Source organism: Syngnathus typhle, unplaced genomic scaffold (assembly GCF_033458585.1).
Source record: "Syngnathus typhle isolate RoL2023-S1 ecotype Sweden unplaced genomic scaffold, RoL_Styp_1.0 HiC_scaffold_94, whole genome shotgun sequence".
Classification (NCBI taxonomy): domain Eukaryota; kingdom Metazoa; phylum Chordata; class Actinopteri; order Syngnathiformes; family Syngnathidae; genus Syngnathus; species Syngnathus typhle.
The window spans coordinates 9,654-14,938 of record NW_026872000.1 but is presented as its reverse complement, the minus strand read 5'-3'; the positions used below and the strand labels follow the sequence as shown (position 1 = coordinate 14,938).

The 5,285-nt window shown below is 39.6% G+C and overlaps 1 long non-coding RNA gene across 4 annotated transcripts; it reads right to left on the bottom strand.

Annotated features, from left to right (window-relative positions):
* Positions 1 to 703: 703 nt before the first annotated feature.
* Positions 704 to 4,416, bottom strand: LOC133148458 (uncharacterized). Of its 4 annotated transcripts, none has more exons than XR_009712611.1 (3): positions 4,366 to 4,416; positions 3,667 to 3,810; positions 704 to 2,554 (listed from the first exon to the last, which is right to left on the bottom strand). It is a non-coding gene; the product is annotated as an uncharacterized LOC133148458 (long non-coding RNA). The 4 variants fall into 4 exon arrangements; XR_009712610.1 differs by having other exon boundaries at positions 4,168 to 4,369; XR_009712608.1 differs by having other exon boundaries at positions 3,667 to 4,369.
* Positions 4,417 to 5,285: the final 869 nt, after the last annotated feature.

Genomic DNA, 5,285 nt, shown 5'->3' with positions numbered 1-5,285 from the left:
GGAATTTTTAACGTGAAAACGAGAAATTTTCGAATTTGGGAATTTTGGGAATGTCGAGAATCCTTCCGAATGTGATTAGAATGTGCTGAATGATGTGAATTTCAAATTGGAACGACGTAAATGTGAAATGTCGAATGTGCCATTAAGAATGAATGGGGAAAAATTTGTCGGAATTTTGGGAATTTTGCGGAATCGGAAAATTTTCGGAACGAGAAAAATATAAGCGCTCATGTCGTGAATATTTGGAATACGTGAAAAGTGGAATGGAGTGAATCGGATGAATTATGTGGAAGATGAAACGTGTCAAAAAAGTGTGGAGAATAAAATAGAAGAATAATAATAACTAGAATTTTGCAATTTCTGGAGAAATTGCGTGTGAAGGCGAAATGTATGAATAACTTTTTCGGGGAATGCTGCCGAGCGATGTTGAAACGTGTTGAATTACTTGAGAGATGTAGAATATTTGGAGAATTTGTGGTGAATTTCAAAATTGAAAGTTTGGAATATTTGGTAAGTGGGAAGTTGTGGAATAGGTGGGCAAAAGATGAACAGTTGAAAGTTGGAATGGGTTGAATCGGTTGAAAAATGTAGAAACCTTTGTGGAAAATAAGGATGCTGAGGACAAAAATACTGCTGCTTTGACGTTGGGGATGTCTGGATAATCTGCAGTAAAATCGGAAACACCAAAAATAAATCCTCTATCCACATTAAAAATAAAACAACAGTTTATTTAAAAGTTGACAGAATTACATTGCATGTCCAATGAAAAAATATGCACATCTCTTAAAACTCATTACAAATGTAAGGCTGTGTGTGCAATTGTTACAGACAGAAATGATGAAGACAGCTCATCCGCTGTGCAACATTTATTTTTAGCGTCCTCTACTGGCGAAAATACATATTGCACTTGGGCGCATGGGTTTCTTCCATAGAAAAAAAAAAACTTCCTATAAACCAAAAGTTCTTTGGTTTCTTCACTTAATGTTGATCTTTTATTTATCAATGTATGCAAACAAATGGTTTTTATGTATTATCTATCCATTTACCTGGTCGTTTATTACACCCAAAAGCTAATATAGCTTTTTCTATACGATAGACATCCATTGTACATTCTCATATTAACCTTGAGAGGGTTTAAAAAAATATTTACGTACCATCTTTGTCGTTGCCTAATGGATCTGTCCAGGTTCCCCCTTGCTTAGTTGTGCGTTTTTTCGTTCGTGTCCACCGTGTTGCTTAAGGTGAGTCAGTTCCACATGGACTATGGAAAATGTGAGTCGGCAGACAGTGCATATTTTCCTCACACTTTTTGACAAATCTATTTTCTGCTTCACTGTCCACTCGGCAAGTTGGAAACTTGTGTGCTTCTTTTTAGTAATACTTACTCTCTTGCGGTCGCAGTAACTGCCTGGAACGCGTCCATGCTGCTGAGTTAACTTCTGCAATCTACTTTGTGGTGCCACCGCACATGAGATGATCGCATTCCGTATTGTTTTCTATGTTCTTTGGACAGCAGGCCAAAGAACGCTACCGTAAATTCTATCTATCAATCTAGAATGGGAAAACATGCGACATCTGAGAAACATTTTCGAAATAAACCATAGTATTCCAGAATACTAAGATAAAGACAGCAGAAGTTACAAATATCCCGAAATAAGGCATGGGTAAAATACCAATACTATAGATTAAAATAGATTAAAATCATATACTATACATTAATACCATTAACTACACATTGAAACAATATATTTGCGACTGTATTTGCTATAAACAAAATAATAAACTGGGTCACCTAATTCGGCGGATGACGTTGCCTCTCTCTCTCTCTCTCTCTCTCTCACGTGTAACGTCAGTGTTCCAACTTGGTGTCGTGGAGCCACGCCAGCATCTCTGGTTGCAAGTCGAAGAGGCCGGCCTCTGAGGGTGGTCTCTATAGGGGGCAGATGTTGATGAAGTGGTGAAATATATTATCATAATTTAATAAAAATGAATAAAATAAACAATTATTATTTTGTGCCTTTAACTTTAAACTTTAATAGTAGAACATTTTAAACAGAACAAACAACACAAAATACAAATAACAGAACAAAAAAAAAAATACCACAAAAACCCCTCTAGGGCAGTGCTTCTCAAATAGTGGGGCGCGCCCCCCTTGCTATTCCTGGGGGGGCGCGCGTGACCCTGGGGAACAGGCTTTTTTTTTGGCAGTACTAGAATAAAGTGTAATTGCGGGTTTACTACAGCAGGGGGCAGTGGCGCTCTCATTGTTACTTCTGTCACGTTTGCGAATGTGCAACATTTTACAACTTACAAGACAAGTTAGGATAGTCACGGTGGGGAGGGGGGGGCGCGAATAGATTTCTTCTTGCTAGGGGGGGGCGTAACAGAAAATAATTGAGAAGCACTGCTCTAGGGGAAGATTAGGGCCATCTGGGAATTTTTGGTTCCACTCCTCTAATGGAACCATTCTGGTGGCATTGGTGGCGTCCACAAGCTCCACCTGTTCACCTTTGATTTTAAAGGCCACAAAGCGAAAGGGCTCTTCTTCCAGTTCCTGCGCAAAGAAATTTCATGACAATTTATTATGTTTGAAACACCACGAGAAAACATGATGGATGGATGGATGGATGGATGGATGGGGTTGGGTAGGTAGGTAGGTAGGTAAGTAGTAGGGGTGTAACGATACATCGATACACATCGATTAATCGATATAATGCTCTACAATTTATTGGCATCGATGCTAAAGGTAAACATCGATTTATATCGCCGTGTTTGACCTCGGACATTAGACGCGACTTTATTTTGAAATCCAGTTCATTGTTGCTTGCTTCCTCTCTCAGGGAGCAGTGCGCCCGGCGTTGTTGTGTTGTGAGCAGAGCACGTGCGTGAAAGGGGAGGCGACAACTAGTACGCGGCTCCTGGGCTGGTGCTATGGCTAGTGTCCAAAGAGACGAGGAAATTTGCTCCCCTTTAGGCTTCAAGTCATTCGTTTGGAAGCACTATGGATTCCAAAGAAAAGATGGCTCAACGGACAAGACACGTGCAGTTTGTAAATCCTGCCATGCGGTGATCAAATATTCAGGGAGCACAAATCTCGCCGCACATTTAAAGAAAAAACACGACATCAAAGTTCAGTGTTAAAATAAGCACTTTGTATACTACAATACTCTTGTAATTTGCTAAATAAAGAGTTTGCAGTACCTTGTTGATTTTGCGTATGAATTGTTATAAATCAGGATATTGTTCTATATTTTTTATTAAAAAAAAAATATTCGATCGTAGAGCACTATATCGCGATATATCGTGAATGAATCGCAGCAGGCTTTAAGATATCGGCAAATATCGTATCGTAGTTCTTTATATCGATATTATATCGTATCGTGAAAAAACCCGCGATTTACACCCCTAGTAAGTAGGTATGTAGCTTGGTTAGATATAGATATATAAACAGACAGACAGACAGACAGACAGACAGCCAGCTGTATCTGAGACAATATCCTACAAAGTTGGTGATCCAGATTTTGAGAAAACTCCTAAAGCATGAATCTGACTTCAACCTTAATGATGGTGAGCCACTGATAGCAGTGCATCCCAAGTAAATAACAGTATTGATTCAATTGAGAACACCTTTGTTTATACACATAAAAAACTGCTTGCTTTAGGTACCTTTATTACAGTATTTTCTGTGGAGTGGAGCTCTACGCCACTAGAAGATGATGTTGTCATGTGTGTCATGGACAGCCGCTGTCCAAGTTTGACATGGAAAAAGTTGGTTTCGCACCATGTGAGGACCTTAATTTCTCTTTGATCCTGTAATGAAAATGACAAATTAGTACTAGTTGTTGAAATGTAGATCTAGGCTAAGGCAACATGATGCCCTAAGAGACCTTACTCAGGTGAAATGAGAGTGTGACAGATATCTTTACTGAGAGACACACACACACACTCTCTCTCTCTCTCTCTCTCTCTCTCGCGACACAATCAACAGATTAGCATTAGCAATACGCTATCGCAATACAACAACAAAAATCTGCTATAAAACTGCTCCTCAACCAATTGTTTCTTTGCAATTGTATTTGCAATACCGTAATTATTCTAATAATTATCGCCCATATTCTAATAACCGCCCTGTGTGTGTTAGCGATAGCATAAATAAAACATTGATACCTCTAATTATCGCCCATGCTGCTAAAATATTCCCCCCAAAATTTACGTTTTCCTCCGCGACCACATGCCGACGTCATTGCGCAAGTTTAAATATGACTGATTTGACAGCGCGTTGAACGTCCCTTTTAAATTGTTTTTCTCCATAAACTATGATACAATTATACTCGTCACTCCGCAACAATATCCTCACACACTTACGTTCTCGGGGCATGGGCTCGAACAAGACGATCGCGTTAATATGACGTGTGCAACACGTGATGTGCGACGGTAGCGTGTCGCATCGATGGAGCGTCAATTGACGCACCCCGCTGTTAGAGGTAGCTCAAAACAGCCGCTGTCCTCGTGTTAAGAACACCAGTGAGATACTACATAAAGAAAATATACATATTATCGCCCATTTCAGTGCCCCTTGGCGATCGGACAATAATGGGTGATAATTAGAATAAATACGGTAATTTAATAAAACGGGTGACCTAAATCCACAAAGATTGGTTTTGTTGTAGTTTATGTGGTTATCAAGCCAGACCATGAAAATATGTAAGTTGTATTTTGGTGTAGGAATTGTCAATAATAATTTATCATAATTTTAAAAAATAGTTAGAAAAATATAGGGAGAAAAAAACGTAAAGCATCTATTGAATTGATACAACTAATACATTTGATATAATGACTCAACACACAATTTATACATGGACAACTAAATATAACTAAGTGGTGAAATATATTTTCATAATTTAGATTAAATTAATTCATCCATCCATTTTCTGAACCGCTTAGTAGGCATTGGGCAGTAGGCGGGGGACACCCTGAACCAGTTACCAGCCGATCACAGGGCACACGGAGACAAACAACTATTCGCGTTCGCACCTAGGGACAATTTGGTGTCTTCGATCGGCCTACCAAGCATGTTTTTGGGATGTAGGAGGAAACCGGAGTGCCCGGAGAAAACCCACGCGGGCCCGGGGTGACATGCAAAGTCCACACAGGGAGGGCCGGAGGTGGAATCGAACCCACACCATCCTGACTGTGAGGCGGATGTGCTACCCAGTGCGCCACCAAGCCGCCCTGAATTAATTTAGTTTAATAAAACAAATAAACAATGACTATTGTGTGCATTT